Here is a 13,825-nt window from a genome sequence, read left to right on the forward strand (position 1 = left end):
TATTCAGGTTCCTCTTGATGGCCTTCAGCAGCCCCAGGTTCCCTCTCATCCTTAATGCTCTTAGTCCAGGGGGGAAAAAGAGTTTTTCTCTCTTTTAACAATTCCATATTTCAGTGGTTCCGACTCGGTCATGTGACCACCCCAAACAATTTCTTTGGCCATGGGAATATGGTTAGTCAGTGTGGGTTAAATGCCCACTTATGGATTTAAAGAGAAGTCACCTCCACCCAAAGTAGAGGAGCCAAGAATAAGAGAAAGGAGTGGTTCTTTCTCTCTTCCTCCAAAATCAGAAGTAGAGTGAAATATATATTACAATGTAAACATATATACTCCAATGTTCTTACACGTAGCCCATAACCTGAGAGAGAGACAGATCTGCTTTTGCCCAGAGTCCATATCAATGCCCCCAAAGGCTCTAGTTATGCCAGGGCCATGTATCTTCCCCTGGGCCAATCCATCATTGTGACCCAGTAAATGGGCCTTGGGTTGGGCATCCTAGAAGCAGATCCTGAGACAGGGATTCAGCTGCACCTGATTAATCAAGGAGTGCTCTCAGGAAAACCTATAAGGGAGTGAGGGAAGCAGGACAGGACCAGGGAAGAAACTAGGAAAAGGTGAGGGTCCAGTTGTAGCCTAACTTTAGCCTGAAGCGTAAACTGCATTACAGAATTGGCTCTCCCCTCTCCCCTGGAGGCAAGGGAGCTGTCTTTTTTATCTCCTTACCTTTAGATGTGGAATGCCCCGGGAGGGGAGGGGTGGGGTGGGATGCTGGCTAGTAAAGGGGATCTAACTGGGGCTCCAACAGTATCTACTACAGTGAATTAGCATGATTGGCCTCTTTGGGTCATTTGTTTGCCTTATGACAGGAGAGAGAGTCCTTTTGAGTGACAGAATCGCATAGAATGGGAGAAGGGTGATTCTGACAAGCAGAATCAGATGTTGTCTGCAATGCACTTCTTTGACTGGCCAGCACTTACACACATGTGACTACAACTTTAAAAATGCCCCCAAGTAAGATCATGCAGCTGGCTCACAACTGAACGGAAACTCTCTCACTTCTCATAGTGGAGGCTGTCACTGCCTTGCCCAAATCCCTTTGTCCTTACCGCTTTAGTCATACTGGCCTAACTTCTAGCTGCCAGCATGTGCACGTTGCATAAGGGCTTTCTCTGATTGTTCCTACTTTGTCACCCACGCAGCAGACCAGAAACGCAGAGGAATTAATGTTTCTCCTTTCCTGGGAGCTGCTCTCAACCAATGACTGATAGAAGCTGAAGTATGAACAGTTTAGCTTCCTCACTCCTTACAGTGGAATAACACTGTGGGGCATGGTCTGGATCTGAGTTTCCCATGGGATTAAGCTCCAGTTGTACACACTGGTAACTGGCATGATAACACACCCTGCATTGGTTGCCTTACTTTCCCTGTCTCACTTCCCCACTGCTCTACCAGCATTTTCCTTTACCTCCCAAATAAACTACTTGCAGTCAGTTCCTTGTCTCAGGATATGCTTGTGGGGGCACCCAAACTAAAACATCCCCTCCCCAAACAGAAATAGCTCAGGTCATGCAATGTCTGCTGCAGGAAGGTGTGTGTGTGTGTGTGTGTGTGTGTGTGTGGTGAGGGGTGGTTTCCTTGAGCTATAAACTAGCTGCATTCTTCTAGTTTAGCTCTAGATGTGGCTCCCCATGGTCAACAACATAAATACACTCTCAAGAAAAACAAAACATCCAACTATTTGAAGGGGGATGAAAAACTTCACTCAATAAAAACTCATATTTGGAGCAGGAGAGAGAGCACACATTACCTCCCTGTAAGATAGAAGCACCGAGTGTTCTTTACCTTGGCAGCAGTGTTTTTGATCAGTCCATCTTGCTGCCTCTGGCTGCACTCCGTGCTGATCCTCCTTGTTCATTGTCCTTCACAGCCACTGCTAAAGGGTTCCTGGGATGGATTCCCTTCTGAATTCTGTACAGCCATTCATTTCCTGTTGATGTGAGATCTGAGGCCTGAGGATGCTTTAAGGTAATGTCTGCCATACTTGCTTCATCATAAAACTCACTTGGAGAGCTTATTAAATACATAAATTCACAGTACTGCTCTTCACCCTTCTGATGGAGACGATCCTGGGAAAATGACGGTTGCCTGGATTGCCTGGAGATCAGAGCAGGAGGCAAAGTTTTCATGAGAGTGTCTTAATGGGTGGTACTATCCAGAGCAACAAAAGTTAGAGACAAGGGGAAGGAAGGAAAGCAAACGCAAGGTGGTATATTATTGGGCTCACTGCAGCTTCAAGAAAACATACCTGCTAATATATGGTGATAGAAAGAGAGCTGATTGAGTGGTGAACACACAATGTGAGATATAGATAATGTATTACAGAATTGTACACCTGAAATCTATGTAACTTTACTAACAATTGTCACCCCAATAAAGTTTAATTAAAAAAAAAAGAAAAAAACCCATACCTGGTTATTTAGTTACACAGGAGTCTTCTCAAAAAGTTATGCAAACTTAACCATCTCTTAAAATGGTCCACTGAGGAGTGAAACTGATAGAAGATTTTTTCCTGGTTCCTTCCTGTCTCTTATCTTGCACTGGCCAAAGTTCACCCATGGGGTGTTAACTCCCTAATTGCCTGGGATTCTTTTCCAGTCCTACAGAAGGTAAGGCCAGGTTCCTTCACTAACAGGGTCACTAAATCATGGGTGGTAGGAAAAGAGAAAATCTCTCAAATGAGGAAATGCAGGTAAGGAAAAATTAATTCATGGAGCTTGAAGGTCATAGGTCAAGGGGTGATATTCAAGATATTTAACAATCAGTACATTAATGGGCACAACTGAATGAAAAATTATTGTTGGTATTATAAGACAAAGAAAATGAGTACTTGTGTTAATAACATTAGGAACCAATACCCTTAGTCCAGGAGAAAAGAGATATAAACATAACAATCAAAGAAGTTATGCAACACTTTGTAGTCCTAAATTTGAATTTGGAATATCAATTTGACACTAGATGTGTTTTCTTTAAAAAAATCAAAAAGATTATTTTGTTGCTCTGTATATTAAACAACAACAACAACAAAAAACAGCCAAGTCACTAGGAATGAGTATCCTTAGCACTCAGATTATGGTCTCCAAATACCCGTTTTTTCCAAAAGGAACCAGAGCCATTTGAAGAAATGTCTGATTCTGTGTCTGGGGCAGAATGTACAAGGAAAGCTTGATACATCTTATATTAGAAATGAAAAAAAAACACTATAAAATATTACAGTGGGAAGTCAACTGTAATATGGGAAATTTTGAGCATCAAAATAACAGTAACTATAATGAACTGAAAGACATCAAATATGTTATTCATTAGTTTATAATAATATTTAAAACCATAAGAAAACCAAAAAGCTTTGATCCACTTTGGAGGATGCCAGGGAATCATCTCATTATTCTGAATACTTGTAAATAAAGGAAAATAAGCACTTATGCTTTTACTGTATGAACTATACCTTATGGTAACTAAATAGTTGATGAGGGAATATTATTCTTTATAGAACAATTACAGCTAATAAATGTATAAAGGATGATAGATTTACAATGCAATACCAGAGATTATAAATATTAAGATTAAAATGAAATAATCATTCTAGGCTAGCTCTGTCTCATATAACTTTCTGCAATGTTCAATACAGAAGCCACTGTAGCTATGAGCACTTACAATGTGGCTAGTGTGACTAAGGAATTTAATTTTTACTTTTATTCAATTTTCATTACATTGTAATAGCCACATGTGGCTAGTTGTTATTGGACTCCACAGTACAGTTCTAGGGCGTGATTATATTTGGCTGCTAAAATAATTAGGTGAAAGAATGGTGGCGAGTTTATAATAGGTGGATTAGAATGACTACCTTTGAATTTACGGCTCAATCTTAAAATCACAAAAAGAGACAAACAGACATTACGTTTCCTGATGTGATGCAATAGGAAATATATACTACCACCCTTGCCCCCCAAAAAAAATCAAAGCTCAATTTGATCAAGATTCTAGATCTAACCACCAATTTAGGGAGTATAGGGAACAAAGAACATGATAAACAGTACCATAGCAAGAGAGATCAGCAAAATCTAGAATGTGGTAAACCCCTCAGAACAAACAATATAAGTTATTATAACCAAATAATTGCAAGGGAAAAGAAATGGGAGGGCATAGAACCTATAGATCAGAAAGACCTAAAAGACGGATTAATCAAATGCAAAGTGTAGACCGTGTTTGCAACCAACTGTGTCTTAGCCTAGGTCCCCCAGAAAGGATAACTTGATTGAAAAGAAACAAAAAAGCTATGTGCAAATACTTTATTGAGGAGTGCAATCTCAAGACAAGAGGGACTCTATAAGTGAAACAGGGAAGCAGAGAAAGCCGACACAAGTAAGCGTGATCAAGTTGGCCACCACCAAGGGTGGCCACCAAGGATGATTCTTTAATGCTGTAGACCTTCTCAAAAGCTGCATGTACTGTGTCTTAGGACTGTTGATCTGGGTGTGAAAGGGAAAACCCTGTCCATTGGTTCTCATTGTCTATTGGTCAAAGTTTGCTTCAGAGAGTTAAGTCCCTGGTACTTCTGTGTTGTGTATGCCTGGGTGACAAGCAGGTTTCCACAGTAACGCACACTGCAGTATTAAAGAAGAGCTCCCAAGGAGGTGCCAGGGCACACTTGCATAAAGTTGGCTGGAGCCTGTGCAGAGCTGATCTAGGCAGCAGTAGCTGAATTTAGAGACAGGTGAGCATGAGAGGATCTGAAGTTATGCACAGAAGTATCAGAGAGAGAGAGAGAGAGAGAGAGAGATGAAATCAGGGAAGTTTGAATGCTGATGGGATATTAAGGAATTATTGTTATATTCTTAATTTTTTGTGTGCTAATGGTAGTTAGCACATTTTTTTTCTTGAGGGCATATCTTTTAGAAATTCATACTGAAGTACTTACCTAATACATGAAATGATATGATGCCTGGAATTTCCTTCAGAATAATCCAGTTGGTAAGGAAGAGTGGATGGAAGCATAGCTGAAACAAGATTGACCATGAGTTAGTTCTGTACAGATTTTAGAAATATTTCACTAACTTTGACATTTCTCTCTCCAAAAGGTCGTGCCTGATTTCCCTCCCCTTGAGTGTGGGTGGGACCTAGTGACTCATTTCTAACGAATACAATGTGGTGGAAGTGATCCTGTGTGTGTCTCAAGACTACATCATAAAAGTCATGACAACGTCCACCTTATTCTTTTTCAGATCATTCGTTCTGGAGGCAGCCAGCCACCATGTCGTAAGGACTCTCTAACAGCTTTATTGAAAGGTCCATGTGGCAAGAAAACAGATGCCTCCTGCCAACATCTTACCAGCCACAGGTGAGAGTCACCTTGAAACAGATCCTTTAACCCTAGTGAAGGCTTCAGACGACTGCAGCCCAGGTTGAAAACGTGACTGCAGTCTCATGACAGAGCTTAAACCAGTACCAAGTTAAGTCACTCCTGAAATACTGAACCAAAGACACTGGGTGAGATAACAAATGTTGATTACTGTTTTTATTTGCAAAGTTGTGGTAATTTGTGACACAGCAGTGGTCAATTGAAATCAGTTAATAATTACTGAAACTACGTGTTGAGGTCATCGTACTATTCTATTTTTGTGTATATTTGACATTTCCCATGATAAAAAATATTGAATTCCTATATTACATCATCATATAAATGATTTCTAAGTGGATTAAAGAATATCTGTAAAAAGTAAAAATGCCCAGTAAATTATCATCTTTGTTACCTCAAGATAGGAAAGACTTCCTTAAAGAAGACACAAAAGGCACAGACTATATAAAACAGCTTGTTAAATTCACCTACGTTAAAAATAAGAACTACGTATTGAATTATACCATAAAGGAAGTGAAAAGGTGAGCTACAATCTGGCAAATATTTGCCACACATATAATGAAGAAAAGATTAGTATCTGAATACATAAGTCCTATAAATCAATAAGAAAAAGATAAAACAACACAATAGAAAAATGGGCAAAGGATAAATGCACAATTCACAGAAGGGAACACCTAAATGACCAATAAACAAATAAAAGATTAATCAACTAGTATCTGCATCTCTGTGTTGGTCCCCACAGTAATTAACACCCCCTGCCCTAGTAGCCCTCAATAATGGTTGTCTGGAGTTGGTGTATAAATATCCCCAAATACTCCAGCCCCCTTGCCTCTCTGAGGCATGTGTCTTACACCATTTCCCAGAGTTTCCCCATGTAGAATTAAGCTCCAATTCCTCACACTAGCAGGCTTGACAATGGATCCTGTATTGACTACCCTTCCCTTCCGTGTCTCACTTCCCCACTCCCCTACCTGCTTCTTCAGGTTAAGACCCACATTAACCTTGAATCCTTGCCTCAGGGCTTTCTTCTGGGGGCACCTAAACGAATATAAAATTGTTCACGCTTCCTTGCCAGCACCAGATAGAATCTGAGCTCTGGCAACACTGTGGGAACTTTCCACATGAAAAAAAAGCTATAGCTTCCCTTGAAATGCATATGAGAAAAGGGACTTGTTGGCTTTAAGCCAGGCCTGAGGGTGGGGGCCAGAGCATTGGCCATAGGCACTGACTTCAAAGCTGCCTCAAGCCCTGGACTCTGGCTCATGAACTTCCTGTATATTTGCTTCCTTTCTATCTTCTTTGAAACTTGTCAATAATTAATGCCCTTGGCCCTGACTAGCTGGGGTTCATAGCTAAACTCCCCCTGTGCCTTGAGCCATTTTTGATATGCTTACCTGGCTTTAGCCTGTTCCACTGGGTAAACACTGCAATCTGGGCCACACCTCTAGTCACAGGCCAGACGTTTGGTCAGCTGGTTCTGCACACAGGGTTATCCACAGCCCTCCCCCACCTTGGGGTTTCTGCCACAGTCACAGTACAAGTGAATGCAAGAACCACTTTGCAGTAATGAAGGCTGCGTTGCTGCCAGTGACTTCTCAGGTGTTGGGAGTTAGTGCCAGTGGCTCAGCAGCAACGTGAGATGGGGACCTCTGTGTCCGCAGCAGAAGCCTTGATCCGACACTGACAGCAGTCTGTAATAGGGCCTTGGGCAAGAAATAGAGATGGGGCTTCTGGTGACACCAGGACAGTGGGCTTTGATGGAAGGCAGCTTGGAGAGGAGATGGTTCTCTACGAGCCAAAGCAGGAAAGGAGGAAAAGGACATCTTCCATGGGTTTGCTGTATTGTCTCAGTGTAATATCTTCTGTCACGGTCTTGGTATGTAGGGGGACTTCCAAACTCTTGTTGTCTTTATTAGTTAGTTATCTATTGCAGTGAGACAAATGTGGAGAGCCAGGAGTGCAGTTGCCAGGCTCTCGGCCTCACATAGAAAGGTGCTGGCTCAGGTAGTAAATGGCCATTGACTGATCAAATGGCCATCAGCTGTGGCTAGTTGGCCGTCAGCTGTAACCAGTGAGCCATTAGCCATGAATATAACTGCTGTGGCTAGGCTAGCAGAAAAAAAGGGGGGGAGCTAGCAAGAAGATGGTGGCTGAGTCTGCAAGCAGCGCAGTGAGGGTTGAGAATTGTGTTGCTCCTGGTTCCTGTGTCTCCAACCCAGTCGCCAGTGAGAGTATAGTGGCGTGACTTCCCTACCTATGGCTTCGTGGGTGTTCCTTTTTGGCCTAGCCATATCCTGTGTTTTTGTGTGGGGAGTGGGACCAGAGACCCCGCCTGACGCCCTGCACGACACAAATTACCCCCAAATTGAGTGGCTTATAACAACAACAACAACAACAACAAAAATTTATTATCTTCACAGTTACTGTGGGTCAGAAATTCAAGGGGAGCTTGACTAGGAATTTCTGGCTCAGGGTCTTTCATAAGGTCACAGTCAAGATGTTGGCCAGGGCTTCTATCATCTGAAGTCTTGGATGAGGCTAAAGTATCCACTTCCAAAACGGCTGACACACAGTCTGGCAAGTTACTGCTGGCTCTTAGTTGGAAGTCTCAGCTCCTCCCCACCTGGGCTTCTCCACAGGCTGCTGGAATGTTCTCATTAGTGATGGCTGGCTTCCTCCAACGCAAGTGAAAAGAAAGGGTAGGAGGGATGAGGGTGTGGAGAGAGAGAGAGAAAGAGAAAGAGAAAGAGACTATCTTTTGTATGACCTAGCCACAGAGGTCACATAGCATAATTCTGTCACATTCTATTTGTGAGAAATGAATCACTAAGTCTGGCCTTCTAAGAAAGGGAATTAAACTCCAACTTTTAAAGGGCATATCAAAGAATTTGTGGACATTTTTTAAAAGCACCATGTTGCTTTTAGTTCAATAGCTAACTATAGCTTGGATTATAAGGTCTTTTTCAGCTTCTATTTCAGACTTACTTTATTTTTCTTTTCTTTTTTTTTTTTCCTTTCTTCCTTTCTTTCTCTTTTTTTTTTTTATGTCCTCAGTTATGTACCAATCATCAGTTAGGAATACAGTATGGTCAACTCCTATTTCTTTCTTTCTTTCTTTCTTTCTTTTCTTTCTTTCTTTCTTTCTTTCTTTCTTTCTTTCTTTCTTTCTTTCTTTCCTTTTTTCTTCTTTCTTTCTTTCTTTCTTTCTTTCTTCTTTCTTTCTTTTCTTTCTTTCTTTCTTTCTTTCTTTTCTTTCTTTCTTTCTTTCTTTCTTTCTTTTATTGGGAAATTACTGAGGAACAGTGTGTTTTTCCAGGACCCATCCATCATTGTCCTTCAATCTAGTTGAGGAGGGTGCAGCTCAGCTCCAAGTCCAGTCACCGTTTTCAATCTTAGTTGCAGGGGCACAGCCCACCATCCCATGCGGGAATTGAACTGGCAACCTTGTTGTTGAGCGCTCTTGCTCTAACCAACTTAGCCATCCAGCCGCCCCATCAACTCCTATTTCTTTAATGAATAATTAGAACACTTCTCTGTCCTTATTAGAAGGAAATCCAATGTTTTCCTCTTGAATCCCTTTTGCTTTTTCAGTGAAATCCCAATGAACCTGGGGCTTATTCATTTTAAAGTGGCCAGTCCAGCTTCCAAACAAGTCAACCAAGCTAGGGCTGCGCATCTAACTTGTGAAAGGTAAGACCTCTAGAGAGGACACTGAAAGGCCATCACATTTATCACCAGGGAGGTGGTGTAAAGGAATATTGCCAGGTACAGCGGCCACGAAAATGCATTGCTCAGGGCTCCTGCTGTGGTGAGCATAATCAACTGGCAACCCAGCTGCTGCCCCTCTGGCTTCACTACCACACTTGTGCTAACGCAGACCCATTCCTGCGAGATGCTGGGCTACTCCAATTGACAACTTTGGTTTCAGAACTCCCCATTGGCCTGGATAAGCCTTCCTTGGAGCTATACTGTATGTAGTCTGAGACCATTTTTAACCAATCCTTCCTCCCACCTTTCCTTCACAGCTGTCAGATTTTTATTCCAGTCTGAATCCTCTCTCTGCCTTTTTCTGCTTCTTTCCCTTTTATCCTTCACAGACATTTCCCCTAATAAGGCTCTTGCATGTCTAGTTCCGTTTTGACATCTGTTTCTTGGTAGACCTCCCAGGCACACAGGCTGGAGCTGATCCCCATGGGCTTGTGACAGCAGATTCTGTGCATTTCTTCCCAATTTCGCATTCAGTGACATCATGTTGGTAGCTTGACATACATAGGCCATGGTGGTAATATTTACAGCACAGAAATAAAAAAATGCTACACACGAGGATGTTTTCCACCCCACAGAGAGCTGGTTGTTAAACATGTATCAGCTTACCTCTGGTATACACCCAACAGAAATGGGTATATATCTACCAAGAGACCTGTGCTCGATTCTTAGACTGTTCATGGTATCATTATTCAGAGTAGCCTCAAACTGGAAACTGCCCAAATGTCCATCAGCAGTAGGATAGATAAATAAATTGTCAGATTATAGCATATATATTTATAAATGGAATCTAGAAATCAAAATAAATGACCGACTATATACAACAGTATGGATGGATCTCACAAACATAAAGATGAGTGAAAGAAGCCAGACAGGTTGTTACCTATAGTTCTGAGAAATTTTTATCAAAAAGGATAGCTTCAGTTTGGGAATCTTTAATTTGAAGTCCTTCATGGCTGTCTTTAGCAAGGTCAGTTGTCTGGAGCTATTACTATTTTCATAATGTCATAACTATGTACGGGAAAAACCTTCTAGTTCTCTATTGTAGAAATGGTGGATGGTGGGTGATGAGGGAGACATGTGTCCAGCTCATTCAGTAGAAATTTCAAGTGCTCTTCCTTTAAATTGGTGGTCTCTTCCCAAGGCTGAGTCTTGTACCTTAAGCTGATATAAAAGCTACTTCCTGTTTTTGTGGGACTTGTCTCTGGAGGCCACCAGGAGCTCTGCCAACAGCTCAGGGGACTAACCCTGTGCTCCCAGGTCAAGGATCCCTAAACACGTTGCTGTAGAGCCTGCCAAGGACTATTGAAATCTCATGTTTGTATAATAAGTTGACCTACCCCTCACATAGGAACTGCTACGCAATGGAGCTTCATTCCTATCGAGAACCCTCCCAGTTGTGTTTGTTTCAAACTTTCAGGATCAGCCTTTTTCACAGGTAATATAGTACCTTACCTGTTATGTGAGATCTTGACATCTACAATCAAGGAATTGCTCCATTCCACGTAGACTAAAAGTATAGGAAGACTTTTGGCAAACTAAAATACATTGATGTTTTAAATAGTACAAATTGAGGTATATTGATGCTTAGGGAAGCTCAGACAGCTGATCAGATAGATTTTACCAGGGCAACATTCATCTTTGCTATCTATTGCTCAATAAGCATTCATAGAATATAGTAGACTACTGGTATCCCCTCAAATTTCCTTTACTGGATCCTTCTTACTGCTGTGAGTGTTGGCTGCTAAATGAGATACATGTACAAAATGCTGGCTCTCTTGCCTCAGAGTGAGATCAATTATATGGTATAATTCATGATCTAGGGCTCTCTATAGGATCAAGCGGAAGTTCGATTCCAGATAAGGCCATATCCTTGCTCAGCTTCCTTCCCTGCTCTATCCTGCTTCCTTCACTGCCTTTCTCCTGAGAGTACTCTCCCAATAAATTATTCACTCAAATCCTATTTCAGGCTGTGCTTCTAGGGAAATTGACCTAAGACACTGTGTGAGTAAAAGCCCATCCAATTCCATGATCTGGAGACAATGCAAGCAAAGATACAAAAAATGATGACATGAAATCAGGGAGAACAAAAGGGCCACACAAACAGAGAAAATGTTTTTCTTGAGTTAAAAAAAACACTGGAGGTACTTTCAAACCATCTCAGTGGATGCGACCCTCCTTGCCCATGCAGTTGGTGAGGACTCTTATCTAGAGTCTAGACTTACAGCAGTTCCAGATCAGAGGCTAGGAATTTTTTGCCATTGGCATTAAAGTTTCTGGAATCTGGAAGTGGTCATTTCGATAAGGGCTAGTGAGGAAAAGGTGACATGGGATTTCAGGTGGAACAGCCACAGAATCTTAGTAAAGTATGAGGAGTCAGAACAGAAATGCTTCTGGAGCTGCAGTGACCTCTTCCATGAGGAGCAACTGGACAATTATATCAGAAACCCTGGTGTATTATACATGTATTATACTTGTACATTATATATGTACGTATAATTATATACCATTCTTAATAAATTCTTTTTTTTTTAAACTTTTATTTATTTGTGTTTTTCCAGGACCCATCAGCTCCAAGTCAAGTAGTTGTTTCAATCTAGTTGTGGAGGGCACAGCTCACAGTGGCCCATGCGGGGATGGAACAGGCAATCTTGTTGTTAAGAGCACCACGCTCCGGGCCCCTCTTGAGCCTTTCCTTTGCTCTGGCCTGCTCCAGACCCTTTGGAGTGTACTTTTTCTAATAAACTGCTTTCTCACTATGGTAGAAAAAGAAAAAAGAGCACCGCGTTCTAACGAACTGAGCTAATTGGTCACCCCCTTAATCAATTCTTAATCAAGTCTGTTTTGCAAGACTTACTTGTAGTCTTCTCCTTGGAGGAAGCAAACTACAGATATTCAGATAATCTATTGCTGTCCCCAAACAAACTGTCCCAAAATTTAGTGGCTTAAACAAGTATACTTATTTATTTTGCTCATGTATCTGCAAACTGGAGTGGATGCAGCAGAGATGACACCCCTCTGCTTCGTGAGCATCTGTGGCCTCAACTGGGAAGACTCAAATGGTTGGGGCGCTAGGGTTTGGCTTCCTTATAGTATGGCAGTCTCAGAATAGCTACCGTGTTTCCCCGAAAGTAAGACCTAGCCAGACAATCAGCTCCAATGCGTCTTTTGGAGCAAAAATTAATATAAGACTCAGTATTATATTATATTATATTATATTATATTATATTATATTATATTATATTATATTATATTATGTTATAAGACCTGGTCTTATATTATAGTAAAATAAGACCGGGTCTTATATTAATTTTTGCTTCAAAAGACGCATTAGAGCTGATGGTCTGGCTAGATCTTATTTTCAGGGAAACACGGTAGACTTCTTCTCTGGCATCTGGATTTCCCCAGAGCAAGTGTTCCAAGATACTCAAGAGGATGCTGAAAAACTTTGTATGACCTAGACTCAGAAGTACCAGCACAGTACTTCTACTGTAATCTATTGGTTAAGCAAACACTAAAGCCAGCTCAGATTCAAGGAATGAGGGTGGGGGTTAGTCTGCACCTCTCCATGGAAGGAGGGTAGAAGAATTTGCAGCCATCTTTCATACACCACACAGAAGTAGAAAGTGTAGGGACTCTGACAATAACAGTAAAGGAGAAAGACGATAGCAATACTTCCCTTCACAGGCCAAGGTAAGATTTTGTTTGTTCTTTAAGGACAAGATAATATCAGCACGTTGGAAGGCTAAAAAAAAGAGAACCAGAGAAGGGAGCAGATTAAGGAACTAAGAAAGAGAATGTTTGCTACAGCAAGGTTGTAGGGTAGCTGTATTGCTGTTTTGTGGATGCAAACCATTTTCTGTTATCCCTGACTGTTGGTAAAATCATGTGAAACTTCACAGCCTGGGTTCAATTTTGCTGTGGGGAGTGAAGGCAAAGTCTGGTTCCACTTCTGGCCTAGAGAAGGAGTAGGGGCAGCAGTGCCTCCTGAAGCCAGGGCATGGCTCCATGTCAGCCTTCCCCATCTGACTGGGGCTTTGCCAGAGGGTAGAGCCATGTCTTTCATTTCCCTCCCTCATCCTGTACAGCCCCATGTAGGACAAGTCAGCAAAAACAACCTGCTAACCAGAATGCCAGTGGTTGGGCCTAGGCCTAACAACAGATTTCACGTAGGAATAGGAGGGACGTGCGGTTGGAAAGCTGGGGGTGAGGCTATCGGGCAGTTCAGCCTCACCAGGCTTGTAAAGGATGCAGAGTCAGGACTTGGTTATGACCGTAGGGGTATATCTTAGAATCTTAGAATTCTGTGCTTTAAGGTAAAGCCGAGAGTCTCTACTTGGCTTTATGAGGGGCTTTGTTTGTTTCCCAGGGACTTCAAGGTGCCCAAATTCTAAGGTAGCTGCCATAGGAATATTCCTCACAGCACAAGGCTTGTCAGACAATGCGCTGGTTATCTATTGCTGAATAACACACCTCTCCAAAACTTAGAGGCTTAAAACAGCAGCCATGTGTCATTTCTCAAGATTTTGGATAAGGCACAGTAGGAAGATTTGTCTCTGTTCTGGGTAGTGAGCAACAATCCAGTTTGCTGGAACAACCTAGTCCCTTAGTTGGGGTGGGTCCACTAGGTTCACATGTCTGGGGTCT

The 13,825-nt window shown here is 41.8% G+C and overlaps 1 long non-coding RNA gene across 1 annotated transcript; it reads right to left on the minus strand.

The window, feature by feature from the left end:
- Positions 1–2,024: 2,024 nt before the first annotated feature.
- Positions 2,025–5,083, minus strand: LOC117015696 (uncharacterized). The gene is made up of 3 exons (XR_004421776.1): positions 4,976–5,083; positions 2,520–2,697; positions 2,025–2,154 (listed from the first exon to the last, which is right to left on the minus strand). It is a non-coding gene; the product is annotated as an uncharacterized LOC117015696 (long non-coding RNA).
- Positions 5,084–13,825: the final 8,742 nt, after the last annotated feature.

This window comes from Rhinolophus ferrumequinum, chromosome 23 (genome assembly GCF_004115265.2).
Source record: "Rhinolophus ferrumequinum isolate MPI-CBG mRhiFer1 chromosome 23, mRhiFer1_v1.p, whole genome shotgun sequence".
Taxonomy (NCBI): domain Eukaryota; kingdom Metazoa; phylum Chordata; class Mammalia; order Chiroptera; family Rhinolophidae; genus Rhinolophus; species Rhinolophus ferrumequinum.